We start from the raw sequence: 12,605 nt of genomic DNA, 5'->3' as shown, positions 1-12,605 counted from the left end.
TGTCTTAAAACACATAATTACAAGGGTTTATGGAAAAGGGAAAAACAGTGTAAAAATGTGAAAATAAAAAACAGTATTAACATTAATGTGTTAATTAATTAATTCAAATATAAATAAATGAAAATGCTTAAATTAAATAAATAATTAAAATAACATTAAAATTAATTGATTATTAAAATAAATAAAAATGCTTAAATTAAATAAATAACAAAAATCATACTAAACAAATAATAAATTGAACAGTACAGAAACAATTTTGTAATGTAACAATAGAAACTAAATATTTTCTAAATAGTTTACACATGTAATATAGTAAGTTTTTTACAGTCTAAATTGGGTCTTTATATATGAAAATATATAGCTGTCTTTTAAATTTTAGGATGAGAGTTACTTGCACAAGGATGATCATATTTGGGGGTCTGTGGCATTCAAAAGATTGAAAACCCCTGCTAAAACTCTTATTTGTCAGAGACTGAATCTGTCTAATAATGTTTCCCAGTCCCATTCCCATCTTTTCCCCATGATTTCCTCTATATTCTGTTCTACAAAATCAAATGAGCATCATCTTTCTGTGTTGTGTCACAGACGTACATGGTGCCCAGCGCTGCCATCTTTAAGGCGGAGGAGAAGGCGCAGGAGGCGGACGCTCTGCTGAATAACATGCGTGTTTATGGGACGTGCTGTCTGACGCTCATGTCTCTCGTGGTGTTCGTCGGTGTGAAGTACGTGAATAAGCTCGCGCTGGTCTTCCTGGCTTGTGTGGTGCTGTCCATCCTGGCCATATACGCCGGGGTCATCAAAACCATCTTTGAACCTCCAGTTTTTCCGTAAGTCACACATTAAATGTTTAATTTAATTTAATTTAATTTAATTTAATTTAATTTTATTTAATTTAATTTTATTTTATTTTATTTTAAGCACTTTTGTGTCACTTGCTGCCAATGTAAAATTAAGCAACATTGTGAATTTTATTTTAAGCACTTTTATTTGACTTGTCTTAAAACTGAATACTTCAGCCTCAATAACGTCACGGAGATCCAGGGCATTCCCGGCCTCACCAGCGGAGTCATTTCAGGTGAGAGCAGTAACTGAAGGCAACATTTACCCTCTATTAATATATACATAACCTTAAATATGCTCCAAGTTACACCTTGAAATAAGTTTTACAGAAGTAAAATAGGTTGCACGTGCCGTTTTGCGTTCATTTTAACCTCAGCTTGCTTGTGCTATTGGTCACCAGTGTGTATTTGTAATACCTTCTCTTATCATGCACCATACGCTCTTGTATTTAATTATTGATCATGAAGCCACTGTGGCTCTGAAGGTCACTGGTGATTTCTCCCGCTCCAGACCGGATCCTGCTGGATTTTACAGGCCAGGCCTGACATTAATATCTCCACACTGGTGTCAAAGTGAGCAGAAATAATTGTTTTCTCGCAGCATTACTGCGTCTGGTCTGGAGTTTTGTGTAAGTAGGTCAGTACAGGACATTCAAGTGATTTTTCACGGCTTGTTTGTCCTCATAATTTGATCAAACTAGCACAGCACTCGTGTTTTATGGTCTGAGTGATGATTTTAATGGAGTGGGTGAAGAAAAAGGTCATTTTTGGAGTATTATATTTACATGTTCCTGATCTTATTATGTAAGATTAATTTGTTAACCAAGAAAAAATAAGCATTAGTCATTGTAATCTTGAATATCCATCAGGTTTGGGAAGCAAGTCACATTATGGAAGTAAAATAGGTTGCAGGTTCAGGTTATGCCTGAATGAGACAAGTTCTCCTAAAAAGTACTCTTGGCTCTAATAATAATAATAATAATAATAATAATAATAATAATAATAATAATAATAATAATAATAATAATAATAATAATAATAATAATAATAATAATAATAATAGTAAGTAATATCATACAACCAGGATATTTTTTTATTACTATTTCTGTTGTGCAGCATCTAATTTGACAGAAAATAATACAAATGTTGTGTTGTAAATTAATTGTTATATTTTTATTTGATTACATAAACATTTTTTTTAACTAAATTAAAATTCCTAATCTGTGGAGTTTAATTGTGAACAAACAAGTTATGTTTACATTTCATTCCCCATTAATGGTAAATGAATACTGTGATACAAATCGTTATTGTATGATATAAAAAATATAGAATTTAATTTAATTTAATTTATGCATTTAGCAGACGCTTAAAAGCGACTTACAGTGCATTCAGGCTATAAATTTTTTACCAGTATGTGTGTTCCCTGGGAATCGAACCCACACCCTTTTGCACTGTTAACGCAATGCTCTACCACTGAGCCACAGGAACATAAATATATATATAAAAAATAATATTTTTGGCCATATTGCTCAGTGTAATTAGTGAGTACTTCTAAGAATTTCCATGAATGTAGTTTGTTTTCAGACTGACGTGAATTTGATTAATCTGATCAGTTTTAGTGGTTTCTCAGATGCAGATATTATTGAACCAAATGGCCATAAATGAAAGCTTATCTCATTGTAATGAGTGAGTCTGTCAACATCTTGGCCTCTTCTTTGATTTGCACAGAGAACATGTGGGGAAGCTACGGTCCCGCTGGCATGCTGGTGGAGAAAGCCGTGCCGTCGGTGCGGGCGAGCGACGCGTCTCAGGACAAACACCTGCCGTATGTGCTCAATGACATCACTGCCTTCTTCACGCTGCTGGTGGGAATCTACTTCCCCTCCGTCACAGGTGCCTTCACATCCGTTACTCTCTCTTCTCTCTGCTGTTCGGTCGAAACTAAACCAGTCTGATCTGGTCCTGAGCGTGAGCGGTGGTCTGTCTTATCTAGTGCTCTCAGATTCACAGAGAGCTCAGCAGGACGCGGGTGAACTCCCTGTGAACACAGCGATAGCGTCTCAGGACATGAGCTTACTGTAACAACAGACTGAGCTTTTGGAACAATTTGAGCTGAGGGATGTAATCGTGTTAATTATATCATCTCTTCTGAAGTGGCTTTAAAGGTTGATTTGATTTTGTTTTCAGAGGAACATTTGAAATAATTGGTTGTTTTAGTTCAATTAAAAATGTTTGATGCAAACTACAGAAAGCAACTAGTTGATATAATTTGCATGTTTCACTAAATGAATACTAGGAATTTTCTTTATCCTATACATGTGTGTAACACTATGAAACAACAATAAAAAACTTATTTTCATTTAATATTATAGCAATAAATACCTAAAATATATACCTACTGTAGGCTATATTTATTTATTTTATTTAGTCATTTAGCAGACGCTTTTATCCAAAGCGACTTACAAATGAGGACAATAAAAGCAGTCAAAACTAACAAAAGAGCAACAATATATAAGTGCAAATGACAAGTCTCGGTTTGCCTAACGCAGTACAATACATACACATACACATATACATACACACATATACATATATATATATATATATATATATACACATACATATACACACATATATATATATATATACACACACATACATACATATACATACACACACATACATATATACATACACACACATACATACATATATATATATACACATACATACATACATATACATACACACACATATACATATATATATTATACACACACACACACAAAAACAAGTAGAAAGAATAGAAAAAATAGAAAGCTAGTGTTTGTTTGTTTTTTGTTGTTTAAAAAAAAAAAAAGAAGATAAATATAGATAAAGTAGAGTTAAAATAGAATAGAAAGTGTTAGAGTTAGAGGCTCAAATAAAGGTGGAACAGATGTGTTTTTATATTTTATGTTTTTCTATATACCTACAACATATTATATATTAGCTATATTTTTACTAAAAAAGTTTTATATCTTACAATTTTAATTCATTAAACATTTTTGAATGGTTTCTTTAAACTTATTAATTAAAATAAACAGTTTAAACGTGAAATTCATAGAAATTCATTGACTTCACCAACTCTAACAAGTGTTATTTTAGAATTATTTCTATTAAAGTAATATAGCATACAGTGTAGAATTTATTAATATTTGTATTTCATAGTTTCAGTTTTCTTTTCAATTTAGTATAAGTTTTAGTAATTTTGTTGTGTGCTTTTGTCATTTTAATTTAATTTAAATTTAATTTAATTTTTTTATTCTTATTTGGCTTTCATTTTATTTCAATTTTAATTTTAGTAATTTTAGTACTTCAATTTATTTTATTTCAATTAGTGATTTAAGTTTAGGTTTTTCCTCTAGTATGTGTGTATATATATATATATATTAGTTCAGCTTTATTTCAGTAAACTAAAATTATTTTTAATAGTTTTATTTTAATTTTACAATGAATAAAATTGAATTTTGATTCAAAGACATCATGCATTTTTGTAATGTATTGTAACTCAATTATTCATACACCAGTAATTATTTTTTTTCTTTATAACTTACGTTTTTCTCATCTGATAAGAATCTTATTTCACCTTCTGAAAAACACAGATGTAATTGATCCATGCGTTTCTGTTGCGCAGGTATCATGGCTGGATCCAACAGATCCGGGGATCTGAGAGACGCTCAGAGGTCCATTCCCATCGGCACCATCCTCGCCATCGCAACCACCACCGTCATCTGTATCCTTAGTCTAGACCGGTCTACAACGTTATATATTTAACCATGTATTGGAATCATAACTGAATCAATTGTAAAGCTAAATCACTGAACCATTAGTACTGTGTCTGTGAGAGACAGAGAGTGTAAGGCGAGATGCTGTTTGGTTTTCTTAGCGGTGTAACTCAGATCTGTCCTGCGTGGTGTTGTTCGGCGCCTGCATCGAGGGTGTGTTGCTCCGAGACAAGTGAGCGCTTTCTGCTTCTCATTTTCCACTCATAATATCCTCATTTTCCTGGATAAACATACAGGCAATCTACTTTAATAACGGCAGATTGTTTGCGAACAGCTCTGCACTGCGGTCAATGAACTCTTTATATGTAATATCTCAAGATTATGTCACAGGAAAATGCCTGTGTCTGTTCCTAAACCTAGTGCGCTGCCTACCCAGACAGCAATTACTTGTTGCAAAGATGCACAGATACACTGTAACACATGTTGAAATAAAACAAAGGTTGTTAGAGTGAATTTTGCAAGAAAATACTATTTCAGTCTTTCTACCTCAGTGTGTTCAGTGTGCCATTATTTATGAAATTTACTAGCAATTTCTGCATGAAAATTGTTTCAAAGCCTTTTTTTTCAGTGGAATGTTTTGATATTTCATTCAATACTGCAAGGTATCAGTATAAAGTGGTTTAAATTAGTAATATTTTTGTTTACCTATATTTTATTACAAAATAGATTTTTAGTTTTGTGTATCAATAACAACAGAATCAGAGACTGGTGCATTAAAAGTTTTAATACATATGTTTTTTCATTTAATACTTGTTTTATTTCTGCTTTAATTCAGTTAACAATAAATTTGTAACAGTTTTATGTAACAATAACACTTTTTGCTATTGAATTGTGCGTCAGAGATAGATTCATTTTATAAAGTTTATTTAAAAATTGCTACTTCAAGTATTGTTACTATTATAAAATCATATTTGTGAAATTTAATGGCAATTTCAGAGTGAAAATAGTTTCAAAGGCATTTTTCAGTATACTATATAGGCTGCAATTACGCTCCCCATAAGATTCCTAAATTTAGCAGAATTTTGATGCAGGATCTCATCCCAGATCCCAGAATGCACTGCAACAAGCTGTGTGGGAACAAAAACAAATAAATTATTTATTTTGTATCAATATAAAATGGTTTAATTGAGATTTTTTTGTTGTTGTTGTTGTTGTTGTTGTTTAGGTTTGGAGACTCTGTTAAAGGTAATTTAGTGATTGGCACATTGTCCTGGCCCTCGCCCTGGGTGATCGTGATTGGCTCGTTCTTCTCCTGCTGTGGGGCGGGGCTTCAGAGTCTCACCGGTGCCCCCCGGCTGCTGCAGGCCATCGCGCGGGACGGGATCGTGCCCTTCCTCGAGGTATCAATCGCACTGCATATGCATCAGATATCTCGTGATATCATATATCTATAATACATGATATTTTGAATAAGCTTTCAATGTTTCATTTTAATTTTAGTAATTTTGTTATGTGCATATGTCAGTTATATTAGTTTTTGTTTTTAAGCTTTATTTTTATTTAGGTTTTAGTCATTTTAGTACTTCATATTAAACTCGGATTATATCAGTTAGTCACTTAAGTTTAAGTTTTTCATCTGATATTTATATTTAATTTCAGCTTTATTTGAAGTAGTGAAACTGATTTTCAATAGTTTTAGTTTTATGTAACAATAACAGCACTGTTTTTACTATTCACTTTTGATACAGAGACAGGTGCATTTTATGAAATGTATAAAAACATTAAATTGGAATAGTTTTGGTTTTATTTAATAATAACAACACTTTTTACTATTGAAACAGGGATGTGCATTTCATAACATTTATTTAAAAAACAAAGTTTATTAGTTTTAGTTTAGTTTATAAATTAATTGGGAATATGGAAATTAAAATGGTATTTCCTTCAAACGGTGTAAGATGCTTTCAGAATATTTGATTTTTGTTAATGACAGTGCTGGTTAATACCAGATTACCACGGTTTATTATAGTAACAATAGCTGTTAAACTATGTTTTTGTGTGGCAAGGTTTTTTCATTCGATATCTTTTGAATAATTGAACATGTCTTGGTGATCTTATATTACACATAAGCCTCCACATATGCAGCCCTACAGCGCTCTGACTGTGTCATCTGCTGGTCTCTCAGGTGTTTGGTCATGGAAAAGCCAACGGAGAGCCGACGTGGGCTCTTCTTCTGACGGCTGTGATCTGTGAAAGCGGGATTCTCATCGCTTCTCTGGACGCTGTGGCTCCAATCCTTTCTATGTGAGTCTCATGTCTATCTGAGCTGTTTCTCCGTCAGTGTGGCGACAGACTGTGTGTTTGACTGTGTGTTGTCTCTCCTCAGGTTCTTTCTCATGTGTTATCTGTTTGTGAATCTGGCCTGTGCCCTGCAGACGCTGCTGAGGACGCCCAACTGGAGACCACGGTTCAAATACTACCACTGGTGAGAGACTGAACTGATCTGCTGTATGGCTTTAGTTGTGGTCAGTTAGATTTTGAACAAAGTATCTTCTGCTCACCAAGGCTGCATTTATTTGATTAAAAATGCAATAAGATTTTGAAATAGTATTCAAATTTACTGTTTTCTGTGTGATTATATAGTAAACTGTAATTTATTTCTGTGATCAAAGCTGTATTTTCAGCATCATTACTCCAGTCTTCAGTGTCACATGATCTTCAGAAATCATTCTAATATGCTGATTTGCTGATCAAGAAACATTTCTGATTATTATCAGTGTTGAAAACAGTTGTGCCACCAAATATTTTGTTTTAAATGGTAGTTTGTATTTTTTATATATAATTTTATGTATTTATTTATTTCGATTTTATTTATTTATATATATATATATATATATAGAATTTTTTTTGTAATTTTAGCTTTTTTTTTTTCACAGCCCAGTCAATTCTGGCAACTCAATATGCAATCAAAACTAATTTTAATCTCGCTGGAGGTGTTTTATATACAAAAACTGGGGAACTAAAGACTCTATGACTTTGCAAATACTGAAGAATTATATATACACTGTAATATTACCCAGAGAAACATTTTATTGCTCAGATGTTGCTATTTTTATACCTCAATAAATTTGAATCTCAGTTAATGCCATTTAACAAGAATCAGCCATCTCAGATGCTTCTCCTCAATTCCTCAGGAGAAATAAAAATAGACCCAAATGACACAACAGTTGACATTGTTGAGAAACTCTAGAAGAGAAACATGAAATTACTGGGGTCTTTTTCTGTCTTATTCTCATTTTCAATATATTTGGTAATGTTAGGGTGCAGAAATGTCTCCATTTGCTTTCCATTTATTCTTATTGCTATCTAGTTGTTCATTTTATTGTTTAATTTAAAATGTGTAGCTGCTTTATCTGAGCTGGCGTTGCTGTTCTCCTTCATCAGGGCTCTTTCGTTTCTTGGCATGAGTTTGTGTCTGGCTCTGATGTTCATTTCCTCCTGGTACTACGCTCTGGTGGCCATGCTCATCGCTGGATGCATCTACAAATACATCGAGTACCGCGGGTAAGAGCTGCAGAAGCACATTACAGCCCACACCGTGAGTCTGTGCAGACGCTAAGATGATTACAGCTTCATCTGACTGAGTGATTGTCTGCGGTGTCATTGTGAGTTTAAACTCAATTTTTATTCTGTGTTCAGGGCGGAGAAGGAGTGGGGTGACGGGATCCGTGGTCTGTCGCTCAACGCGGCGCGATACGCTCTCATTCGATTGGAGGAGGCGCCGCCGCACACCAAAAACTGGAGGTGAGGGTCACAAAATACACAAGCACGCTTTCAGAAAGCAAGAAATCCATTATGAAATAAACACCTGGACTGTATGTCCAAAAGTTTGGGATCAGTAAGATTTTTTATTTTACTTACAAAAGATTTCTATTTCAAATTAATGCTGTTCTTTTGAACCTTCTATTCATCAAAGAATCTGTTTTTTAAATTCATAATAATCAGAAATAAGCAGCAAAGCAGCATATTAGAATGATTTCTGAAGATCATGTGATGCTGAAGACTGCAGTAATGATGCTGAAAATACAGCTTTGATCACAGAAATAAATTACATTTTACAATATATTAAAATAGAAAATAGTTATTTTAAATTGTAATAATATTTCAAATTTTTTATGAATTTCTGACCAAATAATAAAGACTTCAAACATATTTAAAAATTCTTACTGAGCCCAAACTTTCGAACAGTAGTGTATGTCATTTATCACAATATAATTTTTAATCCCTCTAAGTCTAATTTAAAATATATAATTATTGTTTTTATTATTTATATGTTATTTCTCATTCAGATTTATTATATAAAATGTATTAAATGTTACTGTGTTTTGGAAAATTCAGTGAATTAAAAATAATAATAATAGTTTTATAAAATTAAAAAAATACTCTTTTTTTTTTTTTTTTAAACAAACTTAATGAGACAAACATCACAAACTAGTAAACATAATAAAATAAAATATAATACAATGTAATAATTAAAAAATATAATAAAAATAAAAACAAATTCAAAGAAACAATAAAATCAGTTAAAAGCCAACCTAAAGAATAAAAGTATAGCAAATTATCTGGCAGTCAACACATTTCTATACTGTCTTTCTTTTTCTTTACCTTCTCTCTCCTGTGGTGTAATCCGGAGAGAGTCCGTTTTGGATTTTTCCCAGAGCTCTTGCTAATCTTTCATGGATTAAATAACCTATATACAATGAGCTGCGATGAAACTTCAGTCGTCTTTCAGGAATCAGGTCAAACCTGTTCGTTCCTCGTCCCAGCGCCTCTAATCCACGCCAGCAGAAACTGATCTGGGTTTTGTTCTGAGACATCTGTGAGCGGGTGGGCAATCTCAGCTAAAGGTCTTCTGAGTTTGTCCTGTGTCTAAACCCTTTTTTGTATGCATTCGAGTTCCTTTGATTGACATGATGGTAGTCTGTCCATCAGATTCAGATTATTACAGTTAATTAAAATTAAAATCATAAAAAAACGTTTTTGTTAAAATAATTGTTAACTAAAATAAAATATTTAAGAAAAAACTATAACAACAACATTTCTCATCATCTTTTAGTTTACTTGAAATACTAAAATAACTAAAACTGAAATAAATAAAAAAAACTATGTAGAAATACACTATGTGGACAAAAGTATTGGGACACCCCCTTCTATAGAACAGAAAAGGCACTTCCAAAACTGTTGCAACAGAGATGGAAATACAATTTCTAAATACATGAATTCTGTTTCCATCTCTGTTGCCACAGTTTTGGAAGTGCCTTTTTCTGTTCTAAAGAGGGGGGGGTCCCAATACTTTTGTCCATATAGTGTATGTACAAGTCATTGGTGTTTGGTGATGAGTTTTTGGCTCAAGGTCTGCATTTAAAGTCACACCAGAGGTGTTCAGCTGGGATGAAAAAAATGTAAAAACGAATTCTAAATTTTTATAAATATATAAATCTCAGTGATAATTCAAAAATAACACCACTGATCTCATCTCACAAGAGCCAGAGTTATTATAGTTAACTAAAAGTACAATTATAGCTCACTAAAAAATAAATAAATAAATGAAATAAATTTTGCCAATTGGTTAAAATATGATTAAAATATAAGTTAACTGAAATAAATTACTAAAACATAAATGCAAAAATAATAAACAAGTCAAAGTATTAATACAAACCTTAATGGTATCTTAATGATACTAAAGTACCATGTTTCGCGGCTCGGTTTGATCAGAATGAGTTTGTGAAATCATTTCCCTCCTGCACTAGAATAACCCCAATTGGAATTAATTTTTGTGGATTTTATTTATACACTTTTGTCAGGATTCAATAAAGAGTAAATCATTAATGGTAATGGCAGATCTCCTCAGGTTAACATCATTCTCCTGAAAGCATCACACCTCTGACAGTCCTGCATGATCTTTTAATCCTGAGCCGCAAAAACCTCGACAGCTTGATTTCAGAGCGGAGACTCTTTTCCAATGCCTTCATTTTTACTGCATTATCATAGATTCAGTCCAGCTTTGAGTCAGCGGTTCTTGAAAATAATTGTAACCAAGGTTATGCACTAATGCATACTATTCAGGGTTACACTTTTGAAGAACATATAAAGTGAAAAGTGAAGTGAGGCGACCCATACTCGGAATTAGTGCTCTGCATTTACCCATCCAAAGTGCACACACACAGCAGTGAACACACACACACCGTGAACACACACCCGGAGCAGTGGGCAGCCATTTATGCTGCGGCGCCCGGGGAGCAGTTGGGGGTTCGGTGCCTTGCTCAAGGGCACCTCAGTCGTGGTATTGAAGGTGGGAGAGAGTGCTGTACATTCACTCCCCCCCCCTACAATCCCTGCCGGTACGAGACTCGAACCCACAACCTTTGGGTTATGAGTCTGACTCTCTAACCATTAGGCCACGACTCCCCCCATATAGCATTAAAACACATATGCACTGCACTATGAAAAGCTGTAATCATGAATAGGTAAGTATTATATCGAATTATAGCTGTGGTTATGAAAAGATGCATTACAGTGTGTATTTTAAAGCATTAAGAACATCTAAAAATTCATTACATGCAGTTTCACACAACAGAATTTGAATTTTGTACAAATTTTGTTTACTAGTAGTATTATAAATATATGTGACCCTGGAGCACAAAAGCAGTCTTTAGTCGCTGGGGTATATTTGTAGCAATAGCCAAAAATACATTGTATGAAAAATTATCGATTTTTCTTTTATGCCAAAAATCATTCGGATATTAAGTAAAGATCATGTTCCATGAAGATATTTTGTAAATTTCCTACTGTAAATATATTAAAACTTAATTTTTGATTAGCAATATGCATTGCTAAGTACTTCATTTGGACAAATTTAAAGGCCATTTTCTCAATATTTAGATTTTTTTACACCCTCAGATTCCAGATTTTCAAATAGTTGTATCTCAGCCAAATAGTGTCATATTCTAACAAACCATACATCAATGGAGAGCTTATTTATTCAGCTTTCAGATGATGTATAAATCTCAATTTTTTAAAAATGGACCCTTATGACTGGTTTTGTGGTCCAGGGTCACATATATGTACTCTGTTTGTGTGCTGTCCAGGCCTCAGCTGCTGGTGCTGCTCAATCTGGACTCTGAGCTGTCTGTGAAACACCCTCGTCTCCTGTCCTTCACCACGCAGCTGAAAGCGGGTAAAGGTCTGACCATCGTGGGATCAGTACTGGAGGGAACGTTCCTCAGCAGAGACGCCGACGCCAAGAGAGCAGAACAGGTCTAAATGTGACGCAAACATCCACAAACATGAGCGAATCCTCAATTCAAGGCCCTTCTACTACTTCAAATTAACTTTCTGGAGGGAAAAAAATTTATTTTGGCCAGAAAAAAAAAAAAAAAAGATTAGTAATTAAAAATTATGTTAGGAAGAATATGATTTGTACACAAGATGTCAGTGGAATTTCTTTTATTTTAAAACTTTTAAAATTAATTCTGTGTATAAAAGAAATTCTGGAATGTTTTACATCTCAGCACTCAAAAACGAGTAATTAAAATACAATAATTAGAATTTAAAAAATGTATTATTTGTTGTTGCTACATGAAATTGACTCATTTTTATTATGTTTATATTGTTGTTTTTAATTTACTTAATACATATAGTAATTTGATTTCTTTATATAATTTATATAATTCTAATATATGTTTTTATTTTATTATCTACCCTTTTAAACAGTGATTGTTTTTTGTGAAAGTATTTTCACAAAAGTGGACAAATCCTAGAGGACAAAAAGTTTCTCTAATTGAAAAATCACTTTTTTTAATGAATTTATTATAGTGTACATCTATCTATCGATTCTGAGAAGAAACACTTTGGCCCAATTTAACTTTTATGCACTCTTAAAAATAAGAAAACACAAATCAAAAAGACAATAATAAGAGAGATTATTATCTGCTTATTTTTG

At 33.0% G+C, this 12,605-nt stretch overlaps 1 pseudogene; it reads left to right on the top strand.

The window, feature by feature from the left end:
- Positions 1–559: 559 nt before the first annotated feature.
- Positions 560–12,605, top strand: part of LOC107714070 (solute carrier family 12 member 7-like) — an 18,563-nt pseudogene continuing 6,517 nt past the window's right edge.

This window comes from Sinocyclocheilus rhinocerous, unplaced genomic scaffold (assembly GCF_001515625.1).
Source record: "Sinocyclocheilus rhinocerous isolate Xijiao unplaced genomic scaffold, SAMN03320098_v1.1 scaffold3631, whole genome shotgun sequence".
Lineage (NCBI taxonomy): Eukaryota > Metazoa > Chordata > Actinopteri > Cypriniformes > Cyprinidae > Sinocyclocheilus > Sinocyclocheilus rhinocerous.
The sequence above is the reverse complement of the archived record's forward strand: the minus strand, read 5'-3'. Positions and strand labels throughout refer to the sequence as shown.